Genomic DNA, 26,239 nt, shown 5'->3' on the forward strand with positions numbered 1-26,239 from the left:
CAGACATTCTCCCACTCCCTTGTGTTGTCTGTGTGTGTGGGGACGGGGGGAGGGGACTGTGGGGAAGCCCCTATTGCTGCTCCAGTAATTTGAGCTGCCATGTTTGAACATCCATCTGCCTCCAGTGTGCCCTCTTCTCAGCATGTTCGTTGTCTTTGACTACTGGTATTTGTTCCATGCACCTTTGGTGGGATTTCTCCCCAGCTGCCTAAGTCACTTCAGTCTCCCTGAGCTGCAATTCTCAGTCTCTTCTACTTGCAGCCCTTGTACTTGTACTCTGTCTCTTGTCCTTGCAGCACCGGAGAGCCTCTCAGGTGCTGCAATCAGGCCAGTTCCACTGTAATGTTCTCCTCTGCGGTGACTGGAGGGTTCTTTGGCTTCACCACCTCTTCTTTACCTGCCCCCTGGTTAAAAATTATGGGCAATGCTCAGCTCCTGAACTTGGACTTTCTTTGGGTAGGATATTTCCCTCTGCAAACATAACTGTTCAAGTTCTTTTCTCACAGGACCCTCATATGACTGTGATTCTCATTGCGTCTATTCTTTAAACTTTAAAACTCTCACTCTCAAGTTTAAAATCTTAACAGCGCTGGGATTCTGATCTATAACCTTAACTGACCTGTGGTATGTGAATCCTGCCAGCTGCACCAGTGTCAAGCTGTCCTGCAGTGACTCAAGAGCATGAGTACCATCCTCAGGGCAGACTGTTAAGATCCAGGGCACAAACCCCACATTGGTTGTGGGCTCTGTACTTAGATTTCACCAACCAATTATCTACTCCTCAGGCACAATAACAGTCTGAACAGGGAATCAAAAAAAGTCCCATTGGGTACTCCAGTCCTTCTTGCCGCCCAGGCAAGGCTGTCTTTGTGATAGATGGTCCCTTCACCATGAATCACAGCATTATTCAGGTCTCAGAGAAGCAGCCGTGTTAGTCTGTATCCGCAAAAAGAAAAGGAGGACTTGTGGCACCTTAGAGACTAACCAATTTATTTGAGCATAAGCTTTCGTCAGCTACAGCTCACTTCATCGGATGCATTCAGTGGAAAATACAGTGGGGAGATTTATATACATAGAGAACATGAAACAATGGGTGTTACCATACACACTGTAAGGAGAGTGATCACTTAAGGTGAGCTATTACCAGCAGGAGAGTGGGTGGGGGGGAGGAGGGGAAAAACCTTTTGTAGTGATAATCAAGGTGGGCCACTTCCAGCAGTTCACAAGAACGTCTGAGGAACAGTGGGGGTGTGGGGAATAAATATAGGGAAATAAAAAGAAAAGGAGGACTTGTGGCACCTTAGAGACTAACAAATTTATGTGAGCATAAGCTTTCGTGAGCTACAGCTCACTTCATTGGATGCATCCGATGAAGTGAGCTGTAGCTCAAGAAAGCTTATGTTCAAATAAATTTGTTAGTCTCTAAGGTGCCACAAGTCCTCCTTTTCTTTTTGCGAATACAGACTAACACGGCTGCTACTCTGAAACATGGGGAAATAGTTTTATTTTGTGTAATGACCCATCCACTCCCAGTCTTTATTCAAGCCTAAGTTAATTGTATCCAGTTTGCAAATTAATTCCAATTCAGCAGTCTCTCGTTGGGTCTGTTTTTGAAGTTTTTTTCTTGAAGAATTGCAACTTTTAGGTCTGTAATCGAGTGACCAAAGAGATTGAAGCGTTCTCCGACTGGTTTTTGGATGTTATAATTCTTGACTTCTGATTTGTGTCCATTTATTCTTTTGCGTAGAGACTGTTTGGTTTGGTCAATGTACATGGCAGAGGGGCATTGCTGGCACATGATGGCATATATCACATTGGTGGATGTGCAGGTGAACGAGCCTCTGATAGTGTGGCTGATGTGATTAGGCCATATGATGGTGTCCCCTAAATATATATGTGGACACAGTTGGCAACGGGCTTTGTTGCAAGGATAGGTTCCTGGGTTAGTGGTTCTGTTGTGTGGTGTGTGGTTGCTGGTCAGTATTTGCTTCAGGTTGCGGGGCTGTCTGTAAGCAAGGACTGGCCTGTCTCCCAAGATCTGTGAGAGTGATGGGTTGTCCTTCAGGGTAGGTTGTAGATCCTTGATGATGCGTTGGAGAGGTTTTAGTTGGGGGCTGAAGGTGATGGATAGTGGTGTTCTGTTATTTTCTTTGTTGGTCCTGTCCTGTAGTAGGTGACTTCTGGGTACTCTTCTGGCTCTGTCAATCTGTTTCTTCACTTCAGCAGGTGGGTATTGTAGATGTAAGAATGCTTGATAGAGATCTTGTAGTTACTTCCAGTCCCAAAGGACCAGTCACTTACCCCAGATCAATTGCATCTTAGATCTCACACCAAAGATAATGCTTGTAAGCTAATCTTATAATAAACTATATACAGATTTAATAGGAAAAGGAAATAAGAGAGTTATTTACAAGTTTATAGCAGGTAAACATATATACACACAAATGAGTTCCAATCTTAAGATTCAAAAAGTAAAAAAGCTCCTATAGTAAGCAAGTCCTATATGTCCTTTAGGGCTAACCCTGGCTAAGCACTGGGGATCTTTTGCTTATGCTTAGTAATCCTTGCCCCTTACTGAGTCCAATCAGCACAAAGATACTGTTCCTCCTTGTTTTTATTCCTTTCCCCCGCTCTGCTTGGAGCTGCAAACTCCGTTGATGGGAGGAATTAACTTCCAAGATTCCTCCTCATGGTTTGGGGAGAGTATACAAAAAAGTATTTTGTCCTCTTTAATGTTCCATTCTAGTCCATCTGGTGTTGATGGGCCTTCCTCATTGGCCAGGACATATCAACTTCTGTCAGAGATCAGCACTTTTCACTAGTTAATGTCCCTTTCCTGTCTGGTGATTTACAGTCACAGAGGCTTACAGTGCAAACACTGAAATATTACCTTATAAGATGGGATACGGATGTTATAAGTGAGATCAATGCATGTAGCAACTTACAAGCATTCCATAAAGTCTTAACACAATCTTATAATTTAAATGCCTATTTTAACAATACTAACCCACAGGTGAGCCAGCCTGATTTCAGCTGTGTATTTGTCAGTTTTCCACTGAGGCCTGGGGACCTTGGCATGAGCTGGCACCTGGTCTGCCAGTGTCACAATAATTGCCCAGAGGACTGTACAATGGTTTCAATGGCTCCTGCACATGAGGGCTTACAGGATTGGCTCTTGATGTAATTTGCTTAGGAAATATACAAGGGTGGGTAGAAGTGGCAAAATAGTCTAACTGGCATGTGGATTGGTTGCAAAATGAGTGTGATTGAAGTGACTCCTGTTATCCAGAGGAAAGAAATGGACTTCAGGTACGTTGGGGTGGGGTTAAAGCAGGGAGTGCTGCTTTGTATTGCACCTATCTATTCATTGATTTTTCTGGTAGACCCCTTTCACCCTGTGGTGGCTCAGTTTTTTCCCCACTTCTTTCTCATAGTCTAGGGATATGCTAAGGAACTTCAGGTGGACTTTTAGTTATCCTGCAGGGGAAAATAGAGTTGTTATTATTAACACATAAACTGCGCTTATTGGGCCAAATCCTGTCAATGGGGGTTTAATATTCCCACCACAGGATACCAATACCTCAATGAGAGTTCAATGGGATTGTTCCCCCTCCACAGGATACAAACAGGGTTGCAGAAATTTTGCCTTTGACTTCAATGGCGCAAAGATTGGCACAAGTCTCACAGGCACACAACACCAGATCACTGCAAGATAGGAACATAGGAAATGCCATATTGGAGCAGACCCAAGGTCCACTTAGTCCAGTATCTTGTCTCTGGCATTGGCTAGCACCAGATGCTGCAGAGGAAGAGGTAAGAACTCTGAAGTATGGAGAGGTGGGAAAATCTGTCCTCTTCATCCCGATGCCTAATCATTAGAGATTGACTTTAGCCTGAAGCATGAGCCTCATGCAGGAAGTTCCAAAAGTTGTCATAATTCATTATGAAAAACTCTCGATAGTCTTGATATCCAGGTAAATATCCAATTCCTTTTTGAGTCTTGTTAAGTTATTGGCCTCAACAACTTCCTGTGGTAATGAGTTCCGCAGCTTAATCACATGTTGTTTGAAAAAACATTTCCTTAGATGGTTCTGAATGTCCCACCTTTTAGTTTAACTGATTATCCCATTGTGCTTGTGTTATGAGACAGGGAGAATGGAAGTTCTTGATCTACCTTCTCTATACCACTCGTTGCTTTATATATTTGTGTCATGTTCCATCTTATTCATCTCCTTTATAAGGTAAACAAGCCCAATCTTTGCAATCTCTCTTCATATCAGAGTTTTTCTAGGCCCTTGATCATTCCCATTAGCCTTTTCTTAACCTCTGCTAGTTCTTCACTATATTTTTGAAGTGGGGTGACCACTAGTGCACCCACTATTCCAGAGGAGGGTGCACCATTGATTTATATAAAGGCATTGTAATATTCTTTGTATTATTCACATCCTATTCCTTATGCATTCAAGTTACTCTGCCTTACTGCTTACACCTGTTTCCTGACCAACTTCCATTCATCCTACCACTTACATTGACATGGCTGCTGAATTTCTCCTGGAGAACTGCCATGAGGAGTTGCACCCGCTTTCTCCAGGCCCTGAGTCTGGGAGCTCTGCACATGCAGGGAGAATGGGGTCTCAGTGTTGAGATATACAAGGGGCGCCTGGGAGTAAAACGTTGATCTTTGTGTGCAAAAGAGCGCGTATAATTCAGAAGGGCCGCACTTTTGCTGGTTTGAGCCAGGTCATTAGAATGAACATAACACTGAGTTATAAAATGCAATGCCTTTTCTCCCCTACAGTAGTGGTTAAAGTGGAAAGAGGAAAACAGTCAGGATTTTTTTTAAAATGCAGAATGCCCATTACTAACCCCAGTGCATAAGGCCCCATAAAAAGGTCTCCTGGACCATCTAGTCTGACACCCTATATTGTGCAGGACATTTCCTTACATTCATCTCTCTAGTGCTTTATCTGATCTCTTCTCCAGCCTCCTTGTCATGAGGTTCCTTGACTTCTTCCCTGGAGACCCTATTTCAAGGCCTAATTGCTCTTGCAGTAAAGAAATATCCTTCTTGTCTAGTCAGAACATTTCCATTTTTAGCTTCAGGCCAATACCCTGTGTCTTATGATTTCCAGACCATGTGAATAATCCCTTCCTTTCCTAAAAGGAATTCAGATGGTGCAGTGCTACCCTCTTCCAACCAGACCCCTCCTCCCCATCTGCTTTATTCCAGTCTCCCCTCTTTCTGCCTGCCCTTGGGAGGACGCCTATCTAATCATGCAGAAAAGGGTGCAGAGCAGGGGCTGCAGAGACAGGGGATGAGGAATGGTCCCCTCCCCCTCTCCGTCTGCCTTCCTTGGTGCCCTTTGACTGCAGGCCCTCTGCTGCAAGGGCCTGTTATCTGGTGCTGATCTGTCCCTGTACAGCACAGGGTACACACAGAGCTATCTACATCATTTATCAGTATCCCTCTCCCATTGGAAGGATCCCAGGGCACAGCTGCAGCCAAGGAGCCAGCGGCAGCCCATGCTGCAGTGGTGGAAGGAGTCGAGGGCAGTCGGAGGAAGTGAGTGCAGTGCGGTATATCCCCCTCGCCCCTAGAGCCTACATGGCACCACGACCAGGAGGCAGGGTCTGCAGAGGAGAATGCAGCCCACAGGTGGCTTCAGGGGGCTTTCTGATCAATGAGTCCCTTTTCATGTTTGACACACGGCCAGAGGTCAGTGTCCCATATAAACAGGGCCCCGGCTGACCAAAGTCTGCAGAGTAGTTATTGAGTGGGCCTTGGGTGATACCAGGGCAACTTTTTTAGCTGGCATCTGCCATGTTGCCAGAATTCTTCATCACCATAACTTGTTTTTATGAGCTTGGGCTAGGTGCTTTTTATAAGATAGATACAAATGGAGGGAAAGAAAATAAACATGACTCATAATGGCAAAAATCCCAGTAAATGGGAAATCTCTTGTCAGTGTCCAAGAGCCTGAAGATTCCTGGGACTTAGGGTCATGGAGAGCACATGCAGCCCTGTGAGAGGAGTATTGCTATAGAGGTGTCAGTACTTTCACTCTTCCTGAAGTCAGTGGAGTTTGATATCTATTTTGTATATTGCCTATAATGGACCGGTTGTTGTTATTGTAATTTATTAATCTGTTGAGTCCAGTGTGCTTGGCGCTGCACAGAACAAGGAGACAGCTTTGGTATTTAGACAGTGCCCACCACCACGGGGCCCTGAGTGGGACCTCTAGGCACTACTGGTCCAAATCTGTAAGCGTTCTTGGGAGAAGTGCCTCAGACTCAGCTCTTTCTCTGGCTGTCTCCTGTGAAGCCTGGCAGATTCGTGTGTTGTCCCGTATTTCAGGAGATACTCGGTTACGTCTTTTTAACTGTCATTCATTATCAAGTTATTCCTCCCCAATTTTTGATCTATCTTAAAAAGTTGCTATGGTCTATTTGAAAGAGTCCCCAGCTCTGAACCTCTGTTTTCTGTCCAAACTGAGTGACTAATCAACCCCTCCTAGGCTCCAGCGACAAGAAAGAGACTAGCTAAATATGCCAAAAGTTTTTGCAGGACCTACCACAATACAATATTTTGTGCTCCCCCTGCTGGATGCTCAGCAGAAGCACACACCCAGACCCCATTCCTGAAGCCGCAGATATGAAACACTGCTGAGGTGGATGGACAAACCACACTGGCTGTGGCAGGACAAGACCTATTGTAAAGTGAAGTTGTCTGACAAAGAATCTTCAGCATTTCATAGTAGGGGAGAGAAAAGGGCAGAACTTGAAAGGAAAGAAATGGGATTTTCCAGCTTCCATTAAGTTTCACAAACAATAGATATTATAAAAATACTTATTTAAATATTGCTGGAGAATCTCCTTTTAATTTTTAATCTTCGCACATAGAACTCTCACTGGCCGAGTGGATTAAATGGCTATTCTCTAAGTAAAAATTTAAGTCTTGTGCAGTTGAAAGATAGGACGTATTCCTCTCTTTCTCTTTCTAGTGTGTGTGTGTATGTGTGCGTGTGAGAGAGAGAGAGAGACCGTGTATTACGTGTGCGTGCGTGTGAGAGAGCTTGTGTTTGTTTAAGACATGAGCACCGAGGGGGTGTGTGTGTAATTTATATCACTGTGTGTTTCAGTGTGCGTATAATATGCGATTTTGTATAATAGATGTCTTTGTGGATGTGTGTGTATATGTCTGTGTACATGATGTGTGAGTGTGTATTATAGATGGATCTGTGTGTGTGATCTGTGTGCATGTGTGTATACCTCTGTGTGCGTGATTTGTGTATATGCGTCTGTGAGTATGATGTGAGTATCTCTGTGTGAGTGTGTATATGTCTGTGTGTATGATGTGAGTGTGTGTATAATATATGTGTGTATGGTGTCTGTGTGTGTATAATATAGGTGTGTATGATGTGTATATATGTATATGATGTGTGTGTATATGTGTCTGTATACGATGTGAGTGTGTGTGAGGTGTGTATGATGTGTGTGTGTATATGTCTGTGTGTATGATGTGTGTATATGTATAATATATGTGTGTATGATGTGTGTATACGTCTGTATGTATGATGTGAGTGTGTGTGAGATGTGTATATGTGTCTGTGTGTACGATGTGTGAGTGTGTGTACAGTATGTCTCTGATGTGTGAGTCTCTCTCGCTCTCTTTGTATATTTTAAACAAGCCCAGTGCAAAGCCAGTTCCTTTTTAGCCCCTCAGTCTGGGTTTTGCAGCTTGCTAGCCCAGCACTGCCAAGGCCTCCTTTAAACTCCAGGCTATTTGCTTTGGATGTGGAGTTTATAGTTTGGGATTATTCGTCCCCTGCAAGTTTTTTGTTAAGCAGCCCTGAAAGGACTCAATGGCTGGGAATACCATTCTAATTACAGGGAAGCACAGCTTATTTAGAAGATAAAAAGAGACTTGTAGTCTCATAGCAGCTCCTTACATCCCTCAAATAAGGAGCTCTAATGATGGGGTGAGAGCCGGTGAATGCCTAAAACAAACTAAAAAAGGAGCGAAAATAAAGCAGCTAGGGGCTTAAGATATATTAAATTACCCTGGTTAGGAATTTAGGCATGGCTCAAGTCTGCTGGAGAGGCTGGGGGGGGGGGGGGGGACGGAAAGTGCTGCTATTCATTTCTGTGGAGAAGGGTCAGGAGGTCGGAGGAGTTCACAGGGCCTGGCTCTATTCTTATGCTAACAGAGAATACAAGCGCTGGCCTGGAAAATAGAAATGAATTTGCAATAATCCGAGCCCCTCTGTTTGCAAGGCGAGCGGCTCTATAGCTAATTGCCGTCCTGCCCCCCTACTCCTCAATGAGTGCAGTTATAACGATGCCCGGGAGATTAGACCCGAGGAGTCGCGCCCCCCCCCCAGCCCCGCCCCTCCTAGTGAAATATTCTGAGACAGACGCTGCTGTTTGGGCTGGGCTGGGCTGCAAGGATCAGGCCAGCCAACTTCTTGAACTTTTCCAAAGTTAGCAGGGGATGGTCGGAAACTTTTTTTTCTTTTGTAGGCCACCACTTTGCCATTGCCCGCACAGCATCTCTAGCCCATCCCACACCCAGGGAGCGCCCAAGCCCGGTGCGCAGGGACGGGGGACGGGACACACCCTGCCGCAATACGGATACAGCTGAAACAAACGACACGGGGGGGGGGGGGAGCTCATACACGGCTCAGAGAGCAAACACAACACGGAGACACAGACAGCAGCACACAGGCCCCAGCGCGCGCGCACACACACACACACACACACACACACACACACACACACAGAGCACAAGAGTCACATCACCAACACACCGGTGGGACGCGCACACAGACCCCGCTCCTTGTCCGGCTCTCGGTTCATTCTCCGCTGGGAGTCAGCGCCGGGGTGAAGAAGCGGCCTAAGGAGCGCTGCCAAACCACGCGTACACACTGCTGCGCCCAGCTCCCGCTCCGGAGCGTTTCCTCCGCCCAGAGCTCGTTTAAACCACCCCATTGACACATATTTCCTGCCATGGCTCCCTCCCCCACGCGCCTCGATCTAGGCATTTACTGTTGGGGTTTTTTTTTGCTCTTGTGGAGGGGGGGGGGGGTTGTTGGCGGGGAATGTGACTGCTCCCGCACGGCCCCAGCCGCTTTCAAAACAAAGAGCCCCCCGCCCCCAGCCCCAGCGCTGCAGAGTGGGCAGGACTCCCTCGCAGGCGAAGTCCCACCTTCCTGAGAAAGCAGTCCGGCTAAGGCCTGCTGGAGGTGGCGGAAGCGGGGGGGAGGTGGGGGAAGAGACTAGTGTAGACAGACAACCATTTCTGCAGAGCCGGGGCCAGGCAGAAAACCAGGGAAGAACACGCGCGTTCAAACAAGTCATCCACTCGGCTCACGTGACCCGACACGGGCAATCAGGGGCCGGCAGCCGCAGCCGGCCTGTTTACACGAGCTGCTCGCTCCCACCGCCCGGAGCCTCCGTCCCCTCCTCCCGCGCTCTCTCCCTCGCATCCCTGCAGAAAGGAAGGGCCGATGCCCGGGCCCCATCCTCGCTTCGCTCCCTCCTCTGCGGAGGGACGGGCTGAGCTGCTCGGACCGCCGGACGTTTGGGGCCGTTGGTTGTAAATAGCCCTTGGACGCCAGTGAGAGAGCGGATTCGAGCTAGTCAATGGCTTAGTTATTGGCGTGGCCATAATATAGTGCGCAAGGGTGGTCTCCCCTCTCCCCCCGCGCGCTATGAGCATGCAAAGGAGCTGGTAGAATCGATTTCTGCAGGCTGTCCCAGGGCTAGCATGCCTTGTGGGCTTTAAGGATCTACTCTGGGACAGCAGACCTGGAAAATGATCTGACACACCAGTCCTGGAAATCATCTTACATCCACGGGCAGGTCAGGGGCAGAATCACCCTTTCTCTCGAGTTACATGGTGTTGTCAGGAGAATTTGGGGGTGCCGAAAAGAACCCGGCTGCCCGGGACGCGAACAGCTCTGTCTAGAAATGCTAGTTTAGAAGGGGCTGCAAGAAGGACGTCATTGAAGCTGCAGGGGGGTAGCTGGTTCAAGTGCAGGGCCAAACGAAAACCATATAAAAGGCAGATACAGTGAGGTTAGAAGGTCATCCACTGAGGTCTCCGTGCACATAAAATAACATATGGAGGGTGTGCGGGACAGAGGCAGAAGGCGCAATAGCTACAGTGATGTTATCTGTGTTGGGAAGCACTCTTACATATCACGATCCCTAGCTTCTTACCCTGAGCTTTTATTTAATTCCCATGTTAATTCATTACTTGAATCTACATGTGAGTCATCCCATCCAGCAGGACTCAGTGCCTATGATTACGTATAGAAGGGTCACAGTTTTGGTTACCATTGCACACTATTGTATCTCAGAGGCCAGTGGTCCTCTTTCAAAATCCCTCCTCGAGGCTCCATTTGGCTGAAAGATGACTGCGGACGTCCTAGTCTCTCAGCTAATTTTTGAGGGAATATTTGGTGCCTTTTTTGTAGTTTGAGGGTGAGAGAACGCGAAGTCTGTGCGAGGATCTGGCACCTCCCTAAAGATAGTTGAGCTCCTGGGATGCTAGTGGATGGATGATAGTTAAAAGCTGTTAAAACACCGACTGTCAAACCTACACATTAGGAACATTGTAATAAAGTGGGTAGAATTGCAATTAGCTTCCCCAGTTAGTTAAGAACCCTGGTAGATGGGAAATCGTGCAGCTGTATTCAAGCCACTTGAATGATTTTGGTTAATTTAATGTATATTCCGGTTTGAAAATTATATCTAACCCAGCCGGTCAGTTAGGAGAACCTGCGAATGATCTGAACTATGAATTCAAGGGCAATAAGGAGTAAAAAAGATTCCCAGCGGTGGCCCTGATATCTAAATAACTCTGGTATAGTTGGCGTGCTCCCGAAACTTACAAGAGCAACTTTTGAGGGTAACCTTAGTGTTGCTGGACTGTGTGTCGCTGTGTCCATTTGCTCCTTGCACCAGCGCTAGCCTGAGATAGCTAGGAAGCGAAGGACACATGGGCTGAGGACAATCGTGGCATTTCCCCTGACGCCTTTTGAAACGCTTCTTCCCCTTGTTTCGTCTCTGATGGTGATTCCGCTCGCCCTTCTGGTTTTGACAAGACACACAAAAGGTGCGAGGTTCCCCGTTCCCGCCAGTAATTCTACCTGCCTAAGAAGCACACACCTCAAACTGTCTCTCCCCCGACCACTGAAATATCCTTTGGTGGGGGGGGGGGGACTCCCTTTCAGGAAATGCACATGTAGGGTATAGTTGTCCTTGTTTCTGGGAAGGTGTGAAAGCGGCCGGTTTCGGTGCAAACAGGCCCCAAGCCGGCTGCAGAGCAATAGATGTAAAAGAGCCACCCCCTGAAACTGTGCTCCGTCCCCTGCCCTCAGCTAGTTCTGTTGTTCAGCACATGCAAGTCTCCTTGCCAAGCTGACCTCCTCCGCCCTACAAGTCTAATGTTGAATTCCCTTACAATGACCTTTATATATATCAAAATCTGGGGGAATCTCCTCTGCCGGCTTGCAGCCTTCCCAAATTCTCTCGTGTGCAGTTATTAGCACTGATAATATTTTAGACTTCAACAAACCCAGTCTTTAAAACAAAAGCTACCCAGCAGAGCCAGGCCCTGCTTTCCCAGGCAGTGTGGAGAAAGGAAAGCGCTCTTACAAAGAAGCCTGAAGAAGGATTTTGTCCCCTGACCTTACAGTGTTACTGAGACATCAGTATGAGTACCAGGCTTGTCTGGTGTGTCTTAATTAAATCAATATTCTTCTTGTACAGCCTTGTCACTCAATCGCCTCCTTTATGAAGGTCAAGGTATGAATTCTGGGCCTCTTAGAACACTAGACACCCACGGAGACGGGCAGAGGGACAGTTCGCGTGTGCGAGCGCAGAGACCCCTATTTCAGCACCCTGGACAGGAAGGGAAGCAGCTCCTTCCTTTCAGAGAATCATCGACTATCAGGGTTGGAAGGAACCTCAGGAGGTCATCTAGTCCAACCCCCTGCTCAGAGCAGGACCAATCCACAACTAAATCATTTCCCCCAGTGTTAGAGTGGGATCCCCTCTCTGTACGTTAAAACTCAGTACACAAGGAAGGGGAAGAGCGGGGATCCGGTGGGGTTATCTTCTTCGCTCCCGCACTGGGGTAGCACCCCCACCCCGAGAGGGAAACAGGGCCGAGGGAGGTTCCATGCAGAGACGCCCAGCGGTGTCTGCACAGGGGCTGGGGCCGCTGCCAGGGCTGACTGGGCACAGGGGAGCTGGGTGGATCACACCCTCTCGTCGCCCCTCCAGACTTCCTCTGCTCAGCTGCAGCCACTGAGAAGCCGAAGATTCCCACCCTCCGCGGGGAGCTGCAGAGCCCGGGCTGAAGGGAGAAGGCAGCAACATTAGCATTCAGGTCCCGTTCCCCGAGGCTGGACCCTCCTGGCTTGACATAGCTCTGGCAGGAGGGAGCTAGAGTCGGGGAGGACAGAGAACCCTTGGAGCGGCAGAGACACCAAAGGCAAAGGCTGGAGCTTGGCCAGGCAGAGCTAAGGGCCTGGCAGTATTTCCCGCACCCAGCCACGGGCCCGACAGCGTGCAGCAAGGGAAGGAGCTGGTGGTACCCAGGGCCGGGGGAAGGTTATGTTGTGGGGGCTACTCTGGCAGCAAAGGGCAGGCTAGTAGCGTGAAGTCTATTGCCCCGTTTTCCTGGGGATGTTTTCTTCCTTAGAAACACACATCTGAGATTCAAGTCAGGACCATCAATTGGTTATTTAGCCTCACTTTTCACAGCTAGGAGCCTGGTCCTCACTCAAATACAAACTTTCTTTCTTTCTTTCTTTCTTTCTTTCTTTCTTTCTTTCTTTCTTTCTTTCTTTCTTTCTTTCTTTCTTTCTTTCTTTCTTTCTTTCCCTCCCATAACTCCATGCAATTTACTATCGTGCCCTGCTGTTTTCCTCAAGGTTACTTCACTCCTAAAAGCCCACCCAGCCCAGCGCGCTGGGCAGCCCGTCCACTTCCATCACAGGCCTCCATTTTCCTCTCTCCCTACCGGGACTTGCAGAAGAGACAAAAACTTCCCAGCCTGGCAAGTGACACGAGCAGCTGTTTTAATGGGCTGTTTAGGAGACCCTCTGTATTTGTCTTCACTGCTTTCCCCAGCTACAAAACTCTCTGCTGAGGAGCAAATCAAAATATTGTGTTTGGGGAGGGAGGGGGGGAGAAGAAAAGGCGCTTGTATTCGGCGCGGGTGAATGGTAGAGGCACAATGTGCTGTGTATCCCGGAGTGGGGGGATGCGGAGCCGTAGCCCGCTCCTTACGCCCTCCAGTTAGACAGTGAAGGGACGGGTAGCGGTTTTTCCCTGTTCATCACAGCCAGGTATGCAGGCAGGCGGCATAGGGAGGGGACTCATGTTCTGCCTTTACAACAGGTGGGAGGACCCTGATGCCTGGCCCTTGAGCCTGGTGCTGGCTAGAGCAAGCGAAACCCATAGGCTTTTCGGGAGAGAGACTTCCTAATCTCCAATATTTCCAGTAGACTGGTAATCAAATGCCTGTCCAGTACACAGCATTACAAAGACATGATTTTTTTTAACTAGAGCTCTAATAAAAGAAAGAAAGAAAGAAAGAAAGAAAGAAAGAAAGAAAGAAAGAAAGAAAGAAAGAAAGAAAGAAAGACTTCGACTTTTAATTACATCTCACTCAGACTATATATTTCTGCATCTCGCTTGAGCCGGATCTGCTTGAGAAATACTTAGGAGCGCTGCGTTAACCTTCCTACCTGCCCTTTAGTCTGTAACCTAACTCAGGAACAAAACTTCAGTACTTTACCCCAAGGCATTTTGATAGCCGATTGCTCCGAAAAGTGCCGAGGGGATTGGTCCCTGAGATCCTTTTCGTTAAAATCCTAGTAGAGGCTTTTCGGATCAGAGGCTCTTAGGAATGGCTGGAGAGATGGATTTGTAACAGATTCGACCGATCTGCATACAACCATCTGTAACGTGCCTCTGACATCAGCACTAGTGTAGGCATGTAATTGTTATCAGCTATTTATAAACGGGCATTTAATGTAAAGTGCTACCAACCCCCTCCCCGAATATTACACATCATGAGACGATTATATCTTATCAATAAGATCTGGATTATTTTTTGAAAGAAGGGTTGCTGCAGATACAAGCTGATGTTCTCTATAAATCCGTGACTGGTGTGAACTCTCAGCCATGACAAAGTAGTAACGTCCTGGTTTGGGGGAACTGAAAGCATCTTGGGATGGGTCTGAGACTCTGTGAATCTGGATCCTTTAAAGATACCCTGCTTTCTCATTACTCTCTACTGCGTCCTGTCCCGGCCCGCCTATTCGAGAACTGTGTCTCTGTTATCTCTATAATCATTGTGTCTCTATTGTTAACCTGATAAGAAAGTTTAGTGGGCGACAGGAATAGGTTAGTGGGCTACAAAGACTAGGCTACCTGCCTAAGCAGAAACCTTAGTGAGGCAGGAGCTATCCAACACTTCAATCAATCATTCAGTTCAGTTAATAAAGAGCATCCTCGCTTTATTAATTCGGAGGCGACTGGATATCTGAACCTCGCAAAATTAGGAGGAAAGCGAGTCCGATGAGAACAGCTGATGGGAATGATGGAAAATCGATAGCACCGAATTGTGGTCTCAGAGTTGAACCAAAATCCCAAATAAGCAGGGCTTTGAAAGAGATCGGGCGCCAGCTTAATGAACTGAATCTTATTACTACACGTATAACCCCCCCCCCACTCCCTTCTTTGTAATATTATTTTAATAACAATTGTTTGAGACCTTGAAAATTGAGTTTATCCCCAAATCCAGGGATGTGTTTCCCTGTGGATATTGGTCCCGATCTTGGTTTCATTGCAGCTGAATCAGTCAAATGCAGAAATCAGTGGGAGTTTTGCATGAATAAGGAGAGCAGGATCTGTCCTATTGTGTGTCTGGAGGCGGACTGCGCCGTTCACACGTGTGTCTCTTTGCTGTGTGTTTGTTTGTGTCTGACTCTCTATCCATGTGTTACTGTGCATTTGTCTACAGGTCGGTGTGTCCGGATCCCTTTTGCTGCCTGTCTGGTATTTACCGAATTTTCTCACAGGATTTAATTTTTAAAAAAATAAACAATCTTATTCCCATAACCTGCATATTACTGAACGTTTCCACACTGAAACTCTGCATTGTCCCTTAATGGATGCTTCGCCTGGAGGTTTAACCTAATAGTTTGTCTGTTACAAAGACAGAAGCCCGGGTTATTACGCAGCTGGCTGTTCTGAAGCGCTTTCTGATCGTCTGAAAATTATATTTCAGTTACATTTAAAAATCCATGTGCCTATTTTCCAGTTGTGTGTTGATTTGCTGAGGAGGAGATCCTATTCTTACTAGTTATAATAGTAATAATAATCTATTCACTCTTTCTGGAAAGTATTTTCGGTTGCAAGAATTCATTGTGGAAGTTGCTTCATGTATTTCAGACACCTGGACAAAATATGGAAAAGGATGTGGACACGGGAGGGTTGGTTTTTAAAAAAATTGTTTTAAAAACACAAATAATTCGCCTACTGAATCTTTTCTTTTCTGGAACACATAAAAGGGCTTGTACAATTGTATTTCTTAGTGGAAGCCACGACAGATTGTATTTTCAGTGGAAACACGTGACACCCAAACTAAATATGTTTCTAAAGGAAAGCTACAAAAGTCTAGGGGAAAGAAATGCAAGGATAAATATATATTTCGGTATATTGTATACACCTAATATACTATATATCCTTCTCACCTTATTAAGGACAGTACGTCTATTAACTACGTGTGTGTATACTGCCCATAATAGTCTATGTATAATAACAACATCATATTACACAACAAAGGGTTGACATTTACATGCAATATATAATTGTCAATTGCAAATCCATCCTCAGAAAAGTATAAAGTCCCCGGTTTATAACGTCCTGCAGATCTCTACATACTGTTGTTCCTTGTTTACAGAACTCCTGCTTTTACGTTTTACGTTACGCTTTCACCCCCACTGTACTTTTGAAGCCCACTCTTCCAGGCGACAAAGCAAGAGAAATTGGGAATTAAAGGCTCCGTCGAAAGCCTCGGTGATTCAGAAACCGAATCTGAGGCTGAAGGGGGCAGCTGAATTATTGCAAACGAGCGAGGCTGCCCAGTGTAACTGGGACCGGGTAACAGGATTGGACCACTTTGTGTGGGAACCTGCAAAGTTTCCAGCTAAAGCGGGAGATAAAGGGACGGTACTCTGCGTGTGTACACAGGTACACATGCTTCTGCCAGGCAGAGAGCAGGAGCAGACAGACGGGTATATAGGAAAAGCCACGGACAAGCTCTGGACAGACAGCGAGAAGAGGGGATCTTTTTGTTGCAGACCTTATAACATAGGGTGGCTGCTTTAATAACATTCCGATAAATAAATAGCCACCATTGAACTGCTGCCCTTTATGCCTCTCCTATTACAGCAGTTAAAGACGTCACTACATGAAGAAAAACGGGTTTATTTTACAACAAGCCTCTACAGTGTGTGTGTACACGGAGACCTGCTGCTTTTTTGATATCTGGAACAGGGGAATCTTGTGGATTGGTTCGGAGGGACTTTAAGAAAAGGGCCAGTTTCCCAGCACAATGGGCGCTAAGTACCGTCTAAATGGAGGCTGGTGTTTATTCATGAGCAGGTACTTCGGCGATTGCTATTAAAATAGCCTGTGTCCTCTGCCTGCAAAGGTACTTAAGCCTGAGCAGGTGCAGCCGAGAGGGAGCACAAAGAATGCAGCCCTGTAGAAGGGAGAGTGTTAATGGAAGGTTAGGGCTGGGAACACACAGAGGCATCAGCGCTTTGTTCTTCCTTAGGGGCCACTTCCACTTAACTGGAGGTCTTAGCCCAGAAAAGCGGTTCCTGTTCATTAGGAAGAAATTCGAAACGCCCCACTCCCAATCGGCACCTATTCACAATGTGGCGGAGAAAGCCCCGAGTGGGCAAGGGAGTTAAAGACCCTTTTCTCCATTTTCGAGGAGAACTGGGATTGGAGAAAACGGTGGGGAGAAAGAAGAGGGCCTATGGGCGTTTGGGTAGATTTCCAGTGGGGTGAGATTTCCAGTGGGCTTTTGCCGCCGGACCCTTTAAGGAACTTTCTTTTGCCTCTCCCTTCCCCGTGTTGCGTTCTTTATATGTATGTGTAGGGGTCCCCCATGTAAGCCACAATATCTGACTGCATTTGAGGGGAATCCTCCACCCCCAACCCACTGCACGGGAGGCGTTGGAAGACAGGAGCTCGTGCTCTAAGCACCTGAGGCAGGGGGACCTTTCCCTTCCAGGCACAAATTGTATTTTCTGCTCTAGCTCCCCGCGTACTTGTGGGTTCGTGTGCGCCGCACACCTATAGGTCGCGTGTGCACGCGGCATTTTGTGGGTCCAGCGTTTGTGCTGTGATGGCGGCGCGCTTGCGTGTCGGCGCACTAGTTGCGAGGTGAGTGTGTGACCTGGGATTGAGGGCGCTTAGTGTACAACACCTGAGAGTGCTTGTGTACCGAACGTGTGCTCCAGGTGTGTGTGCAATGGAGCCGCGTGTGCATCCTTCCTGCAGGGTGACGTGGACTGAACAGTGCCCAGTGTTCTGCTAATAAGGGGTTTTAATCAATTAGTAGTCCTGCCTCTGAACCAGAAGATGACTTTTAAACCTTCACCCGGGCTCTCTCCCTATCATCTTAGCAGGGCTTCTCGGCGTCCTGTTCCCCACGGCTGCTTTCCCACGTTTTAATCCCTTTGAACTCCCTGCATGCGGTTATTGTCACCTCCAGAAGAGCCTGAACTAGGGGGGTTATGGTAGGACAAGCGAGATTACAAATCGTGGTGAATGAACGCTTCTCTCCAATAATTCCCCGGGAAGGAGTCGTGTCAATTAGAAGCTTTCTTCCCGTGATTGACATCGGAGCCAGGGTGTTTAAATGGCCTATCAAGCTAAATCTTTAATTGTGCAATTAATGCACATTACGGCTTATTACTGAAAGATGCAGCACTTCAATCAATAACACAAATAAGGGTGAGAATGAAAGGAAACCCCTCGTTGTGTTTACGGAGTGAAGCAAGGTCCCTCTGAGTGCCCTGGCTGGGAAAAGCTACAGCTACCCTGCAGCCAGTGGCAAGTAAAGGGAAGCCTGGCCTGAAAAACAGTGTGACACTCTTTCAGAACGGCCATCCTGAGTCAGACCAAAGGTCCGTCTAGCCCAGTGGCCTGTCTTCCGACAGTGGCCAAGGCCAGGTGCCCCGGAGGGAATGAACAGAACAGGAAAATCATCCAGTGATCCATCCCCTGACATCCACTCCCAGTTTCTGGCAAACAATGGCTTTAAAAGCCAGTGCCTCGCTAAAGGGTCGTTAGGAAGGCGCAGATCGCAGGGTGCTGGTGAACTGGGTGGCTTTGGGGTGTGTAGAGGCGTGGTTGGCTGTCTAAGGGGTGCTATGTACATGCTCGTTAGGGAGGATTTAATCCTCTGCAGATCCATTTGTGCCTGCCTGTGTGGACGGACGGATGGATGGAGAAGGATTTGAACCAGTTTCCCCAACCTGGAGTTTCCCAGCACTGGGTTCTGGCCTTGTCTGCAGGGTGCAGGACCTGAGTACTAGGGTCTCGCGGTAATGTCATGTCAGTCACGTTTGCCTCCAACTAAGCTTTGAAAGGAAGGGATTTTTTTACGGGAAATATGGATCTAAATACATAGGAAAATAGGAAAGCGATGCAGGAACTTGTAGGCGCCGCTTGCAATCTCCTTTAGCAATGGCTGGTGTTTGTGTTTTGCATTAACACATGCTGCACTGCGCACCCAGGCAACCCCCTCCCCCCATCTGCCTGTATGTTAATAGCATGCAAATCGCCTCATTTGCATGTTTATCTCTGTCAATGGGAGAGGGAAGCGGGCGAGGTAATATATTTCCCACCGAAAGGAGCCCCCCACTGTAAGCGATTGGGAAGGAGGCAAGGCTCGAACAGCTGGATGGAGGTGGGGGGACGGACGACAGAGCTGCCTTGCGCGTGTTCTGATTCGGCAGCCCCTCCTGAGCAGCCCTGTGCCTGGCATAGCAGCAGGCACCTGCTACAAAATGGCTGCCTGGGAGGGGAAAGGGCTCTGCTCGCCCCTGGACAAGATGCGATTGGGGGGCATCGCACAGCTGAAGGAGAGGGGAGGCGTGTGCACGTCCCCACGGGAAGGGAGCATCCCATCGCCGAGCCTCGGCCTTCGTCTGCTAAGAGAAATCCCTGATCTGACTGGAAGGAGCTGGTTGTCTACAAGGTGCAGCTCCTTCCCACGAAAACCCAGCACAGGATTTTGTATGAAAGCAGCCAAACAGGGCTTCTCTCCCTCCTCCCCCACCCCCACGAATCCCTGCCAGAGAAGGGAGTTCAGGCTGATTTGTAGTTGCTACTGGAGTCTCTCCCACCCTCACCCCACCTTGTGCATGGGGCAGATGGGGGAGCGCTGAGAACGGAGGAATTCGTGACCAGTGTTTCCCTGAGTTGGATGAAGTTCAGTCTTTTCTCCTTTTCCATCGTGGTGGTCTCAAAGTGGCGCATTCCTTTATTTTCGAAACAGTTTGTTTCAAGTGTTTGGCGTCTAGATTCTCTGTATTTTGACGACTGTTTTAAATGCAGGCGTGCCAGGAAAATAAATAAACCTTAGAAACTCCTAATTCCTTTCTCCTGCGGTGGTCACCATGGAAAAGACCTGCGATCGCATAAGTAAATTACAGGCCTGTCCTTAACATCCCTGAATAAAGAGGTCAGAAGTTTGGGGACGCTTCTACCGGGGATTTGTTTGTTTTTAAAGAGCAAAATAGATGCTGAACTTTTAGAAGGAAACCCTTCGAAAATAGCCCCATCACTTTGATCATTCAATACTTAAGAGGGTGTCAGGAGGAAGTAAAGATCCCAGGAATGCCATCGCTTGTTGTTTTTCAGAATGAGGGTTTTATAAAGACAGACGGGGGGGGGGGGGGGGAGAGATGCTCTTTGCTATGTTTAGGAAGCGCCAACACTACAGTGCCCTTCTGCTGAGATTTCAATCCTTAGTCACAGCTCAGAGTGCAACAAAAGACGACTGCGTTTGAAATGTATAGACCACAACAGCCATGCCTCTGGGAATACAGAGGAATGGATCCATCTATCTAGGGAGAGGGCTAATAAACACACCGGAGCTCTAAATGGCACCTCGTTTAATCGATTGGGTTGAGACATTACACTGAATTCCTGTCTCTCCATTTCAAGTGACCCGCCCCTATGGCACGAAGACGGGAAAGGACTTTTCCGGTAGAGCTGGGGGAGAGGGAGGAATTCTGGTGCGGTGGCCGACAGTCCAGCCCCCCACTGTAATTGGAACAGGCTGTAATTAATATCCCAGGCTCTAGGCGCTAGAGGATGGGTGCCATGCTGACCTACGCGCGCCCCACTCATTCATCGCTTCGGGAACATTTTTAAAAAAACAGTCACCGCTAAAGAGGAACATGCATAGACACATGCCAAGCCCTTCGCTTACAGCAGATGTGTGCCGAGTCCGTCATATATAACACTCCCCCCGAAGCGTTGGTATAAGTATACAACCCCACCCCCAGAAATGGGGATGTATTCTACCCATCAACCCCTCCCCCCATTTCCCTTTCTGAAGTGTGTGAATAGGGTACCTGAAACCTCTGTCCAGAACTGCAGGGCTGGCTGTCCAATCTCTACAGACCGATCCTTCTAGAAATGTGGGCACACTCTACAGAATAACCCATACACCTAGAAATGTGCAAATCGTGCATTTAGAAATCCCGAGAATAGTGGCTAGTTGGCACAGACTACTCCACTCCAGAAATATGGGACTACAACACGTGTACCTTCCCCCGCCCCAGAAATGTGGGAACATTGTACAATAGAATTCCTGAAATATGAATGGACTGTGCAGATGAATTCCCACTGCAAAGGTGGGAATACTGTCCATAATAATATCCCAGAAATGTGGGGACATCGTACGACATAATTCCGCAGAAATGTGAGTGTACTCCAGTATAATGCCTCTCCTGAAATAGTCCACCTAAAAAGGTCACTATATTGCACACACAATGCCACGGAAATATGCGGATATCTGTTTAAATCGCCCAGAACTCGTGTTATACTTGTTTTAACAACATACTGCCATCCAGAGGTCATCGATACACCCCAGATGAGTGACTAGGGTACTGTAAAGCTTGATCGCCCCCGGAAATGTGGCTGTAACCTCCTACTCTAGGTGTGGGTATTTCTCCATGGCCCCCAGAAGGGCGAACAGCTCCACTTTTCTTCCATTGTGGGGTTTGCTCTTAGCAAATGGATACAAATTACCCCAACTTTAATTTTTTGGGTTCGGTGTTTAAGGAAACAGACCACTTTTAAAACAGATTACAATTGATTTTTATTCCCAGTCTGGGGTTATTTTGCAGTCTGTAATACTCTGGAAGCCAGTAATTCAAGTCCTGCAGCTTCCTCATGATCTGGCTCCTCTTCCTCGGCCCCACGCAGTTCTTTTTGCTTTATTTTTAACAGCTGCTCCTATTTACTGGTTTATCTTTATTTACAGTGTTTTTGTGACTTCCTTTCCTTTTCTCCATTTTGATGGCTCGGGCTATGAGCCAGGACGATACAATGTCCTGGTCCTTTCCTGAAGCGTCTCTCTTTTTTTGTTAAGCTCCTAGAATATTAGGGAGGCGAATGGGGGGAAAATCCAGCTGTATTGATCGGTCTGTAGGATTTTTACTGATCAGGTTGTTTTAGTCCTCACCAGACATCATCCGTGCCAGCCAATCAAATGCCACCTCTCATAAAGCCCACCTTAGGTTGTTTTTGTGTTGAAGGTGCTCATTGGGATTTTCAAAACAAATACATGACATGAAGGAAAGGAGCTAGAAAGAAACTAGACCCGCAGAGCTGAAGTGTAAGGTTCGATGGAGGTAACCGGGGGTAGCATTGCAGAAGGCTGCAGTTCCGTTCCTGCAGGGTTTCTAATAGCTTTAGCCACCCACCAGAACCCCATCTTGCCTGTTTGCTATTTAGCATGAGAATTAGTGGGTTTGCAAATGCACCTGTTCTTTCTCCCTATTCCATGGACCCCCCCCCCCCGCCCCAAAGTCCATTCTAGTAGCAAATAGTCTCATCTCAAGAGAGAGACGCTCTTGGTGAGTGTTCACGGGTCTCTGGACAGCGGGGCGGCTGTTAGTCCGGTGTACCCTGATAGACTGGAGTAGCGAAATGTCATCTCTAGCTCGATGTCAGCGTGTTGGTGTCCGCGTCTGTGTCTATGTAAGTGTAGCTGCGAGTGTGTATTTGCCTGGGTAGATGTCTCTGGTGTGTCTGTGGGTATATGTTTGTGTGTACGTGTATAGGCGTTTCCCTCCCCAGTGCTATGGCCCGAGTTTATGCAGGGCGCTCTTTACATTAACCCTGCCGTGCTGTGCCCGCCAGCCGCAGCAGCCGCAAGCCGAAGCCGGCTTTTGCAGGGCGTTTTCAGCAACGCCACAACAAGGTCCAGGTTTACTTCCCAGTTCTCAGCAGCCCGGCTGATCTCACGGGCATCGCCACCAGGCACCAATACAGAACGAGCAGGGCCCTGGCGTTTCTTCTTGTCAGCAGGAAGGGGTGGGGGGACTCCAGAGGAGGGGAGGGCAAAACATTGGGCTGATCGGGGGGGCCCCCTCAGCTCCCCAGTGTTTGCAGGTGACAGTCACATGACTACTGCGCACCCCTTATTGCGCTGGACCCAGCTGGACTCCCGGCGGTCAGAGCTTCTGTCCCATGCGGGTGTCAGCAGGAATCTCACAGCCCTGAACTGTCTCCTCCGTCCGGGAGCAGCCATCTGACTTGAGTGGGACAGGGGAAGGGGGCTGCCGCACAGACAGGGGGCTAAAGAGCCACAGGAGCGGCCCTGCCTTTAGCTTCCAATATTCGGCCTGGGGTTGGTCTGCTTCTGACATGCTGCTGCTGTCTTGTGGGCAACCATTGCATGAAAAGGACGTCTCCGCTCTAGAGCAATAAGCAAACCGTCTACGGTGTGTGCGCCGCGGTGTCACGCACCGACAACGATCTACCATCACTCGCCAGGACTGTCTAGCCCTCCAAACAACCATGTGCAAACATTTAACCCAAACAAGCAGCTTCTGGCTGCAGAGGCGCTGCTTGCACAGAAAAGGCAAGTGCGCTTTGACCTCTAGTGCGCTCCGGGGTCCTGCCCCCCGATGTGTGTCCCGGTTCGGTTCTCTGGTCGGTCTGGGGGCCCCCTGCGCGGCTGCGGTTGAAACTGAAGCCCGTTTATTCCGCTCCCGACTTTGACAAGGGTCTGCAAAGCCACCCGCTCGTTTGCGGTGGAGGCGGAGGAGGGCGCGCGGAACCTCCGCAGATCGCCTTATCTCTGCATCTCTCCCCGGCTCGGGTGGCTCAGCAAAGGGGTTTTAGAGAAGGCCACTCGCTAACACGCCCAGTGGGGCTTGTACCAAGGCTAAGGCTGCGCTGCCCCCCCGCCTCCCCCGGGTAACCCCGCCGCCTTCCAACGGGCACCGGTCTTTGCTTTAAGGAGCTCAGTTCTCTCTCTCCCCACGCTGGCTGCGCGTATCTGTCCCCGGGACAGTCCTGACCGCTGTGACTGCTGCAGGGGGTGGTCACCTCCTAACCAGGGGGGCGTCTGAAGGGGAGGCAGAAGTAGCCGCAAGTCTCTGTTTGAGCTCCCAGCTTTAAGTAGCAGGGGGAGGGCGGAGAGCCGGAGAGCACCAAGCGCCCTGGGAACCTGGGATCGCCACGTGTACTTACTACCGAGCGCTCCGAATTGCAACCACCCGGCTACAGTTTGCAGCCAGAGGCTTCGTGCGCCCTAACTTGTGTCCCGCCTGCTCCCCTGTCCCGCTCCCCCTTCCCCTGGAAGCAGCCAGAGGAAGTGGCTAGCTGACCCGGACCCGTCAGGAGTGGCGCGGTGACACCAGCCCCTTGTAAGGCGACTGGCTGAACCCAAGGGGTGAGAACTTTTTTTTGTAGCCGCGGCCATTGTGTCACCAAGACACTTCATTATTAGAGCATCAGCTCGCGAGCCCCGGCTCCGTGAGTTGGTCCCGGGTCAAAGTGTGACACTTAACCAAATAGCAACCGCCAGTGACTTTTGATTTATGCAAAACGGGTGTATTGCCTGCCGCTTAAGGGGGGAGGGGAACCCCCAGAAATAGGCCTGAGACCGTAAAGTGCAAACCTGTCATCGCTAAGCCAGTCTGCAGCTCAGAAAGTGTGGCATCAAAGAAAAAAAGAAAAAGAAAAAGAAAAAGAAAAAAACACGACAAGTAAATGCAAAGTTCTTCTTACCTGAGCGCAGTCCCGCGTCTGCCTTGGCTTTGGGAAGCCCCAGAGAGAAGAGCTGCTGAATCTTTCAGGCTTATTCTCTCCTCCTGCTAGCACAGTGTCTTACAGACTTTAGCAGCAAGTTGTCTCTAGGGGCTTTGGAAGCTTAACTTTGAGAGCAAGCCCCTGAGTTCCCGTGTGAAGGGACTCTGGGTCGTGCACTAGGGGACAGGCATGGCACCCCTGAGCCCTTGTAGCAGGGAGACGCGCACTCCCCGGGAAATGTATATATGTAGAAAGAAGGGTAATTTGAGTGCTTTTACCAAGAACCAGGGTTGTTAAGTTTGCAGTCAGGCTGCTAAACGGTGCCAAGTACAGAAGGGAGGGAGGGCGGGCGGGGGCGAGGGGGGGAATAAAGAGCAATTGTCAGAGGCGAACAAAAGGCGGGGATGGAAAGGAGCTGAGAATCCCATGGCAAAGCCCGTCAGCGCGGACTTGAACTTGGGACTTTGTCTGAGAAGCCGGGGAAGCTCTCTGAGCCTGAGAACCTGGCTGGGATCAGGGCACCTGGGGGTGCTCTGTCTGCCTGTGCTGGGGGTCGGGGGCGAGGGTCACGCTGGGTCACAGCCCCGTGGCAGCGTGTAAGGCTAAAGCATTGAGAGACACTCACCCCAAAGTCAGGGTGTGGGGAACACGGACCCTTCTCCCACAGCAGCTTCTACTAGGGGGCTGGGGGGGGCGAAGAGACCTCCACCACCACCCGGGACGATTTCCACACTCTTCTCTCCCCACCCCTCCCATCTCCACCTGATTCATCCACTGGCTGCTGTGAAAAGTGGGGTGAACTCAGCAGGGCCGAGCCCTCCAGCGCAGCTAGACCCATTGCCTCTCTCCAAGGCGCCTCTCCCGGGGAGTGGGGGCACTCTGGCCCCCTCTCAGGCTCACACACAGCCTTGGGGTGCTGGCTTCTGAACCTGGGCAGAAGCGATTGTTTGGAGGTGTCACAGGACACAGAATTTAGCCCGTAGGTTTGCTAAGACAGCCAGGCATATGCCTGGCCTCTGGGGGGCTAAGGCCAGGCGAGACTTGGTTCTTGGGGGGGAGGGAGGGGGGGCTGTAAAAAGCTGCCGGGGCTGAGCTGGCCTCTGGTTCTCACAGGCTGGGTCCCAGGCTGGATTCTCTTCACGTCCCAGTCTGCTCACCCATTGCCGCTATTCAGCCCCTAATTGAACGTTAATGGCAGCTGCGGATGAGGTCATTGGAGCCGGCTTTTCTCACACATTTTTCATGCAAATCCGCGAAACTCTAAACAAATTTGAATAAAACCCCCCTTTGTGCGGGCCCTGTATGGGCCGCGCCGCGTGTTTTTCCCTGGGCCCGTCGCGCCGGTCTCAACAGAGCCCGGCCAACTTTATCTGGGGAGCCGGAGCAGGTCACCGCGGAGTGTTGCGTATCCTCTTTCTTTCCCCAGAGAAAAGGGATGTCTGGAGCCGGCTGCAAACGGCCCTTCGCGAGGAGCCGCACAATGGGGCTAGCGGGGGGTTGTTCCGTTTGGGCTATAAATAGTGGAAGGGGCTTGAATCCCTGCCATGGGCCTCGTTAGGATCCTTCAGAGGAAACAAGCCACCGAGCAGGAAACACGTCCAACCGCGGCGGGGTTTGTTTGGCAGCTGGGTGATGCGTGTGATGGGAGGCGCGGGGCTGTCTGAGTGTCAGGGGTTCATAGATCATAGAATATCAGGGTTGGAAAGGACCTCAGGAGGTCATCTAGTCCAACCCCCTGCTCAAAGCAGGACCAATCCCCAATTTCTGCCCCAGAGCCCCTAAATGGCCCCCTCAAGGATTGAACTCACAACCCTGGGTTTAGCACTGAGCTATCCCTCCCCCTCTCTTGACGCCCCCG

The 26,239-nt window shown here is 49.1% G+C and overlaps 1 long non-coding RNA gene across 1 annotated transcript in view; it reads right to left on the reverse strand.

Annotated features, from left to right (window-relative positions):
* LOC125643737 (uncharacterized) overlaps positions 1-25,633 on the reverse strand; it is a 73,634-nt gene extending 48,001 nt beyond the window's left edge. Inside the window, exon 1 of the long non-coding RNA XR_007358805.2 lies at positions 24,361-25,633. This is a non-coding gene — a long non-coding RNA (uncharacterized LOC125643737). The remainder of the gene's footprint in view (positions 1-24,360) is intronic.
* Between the last annotated feature and the right edge of the window lie 606 nt (positions 25,634-26,239).

Source organism: Caretta caretta, chromosome 10, assembly GCF_965140235.1.
Source record: "Caretta caretta isolate rCarCar2 chromosome 10, rCarCar1.hap1, whole genome shotgun sequence".
Classification (NCBI taxonomy): domain Eukaryota; kingdom Metazoa; phylum Chordata; order Testudines; family Cheloniidae; genus Caretta; species Caretta caretta.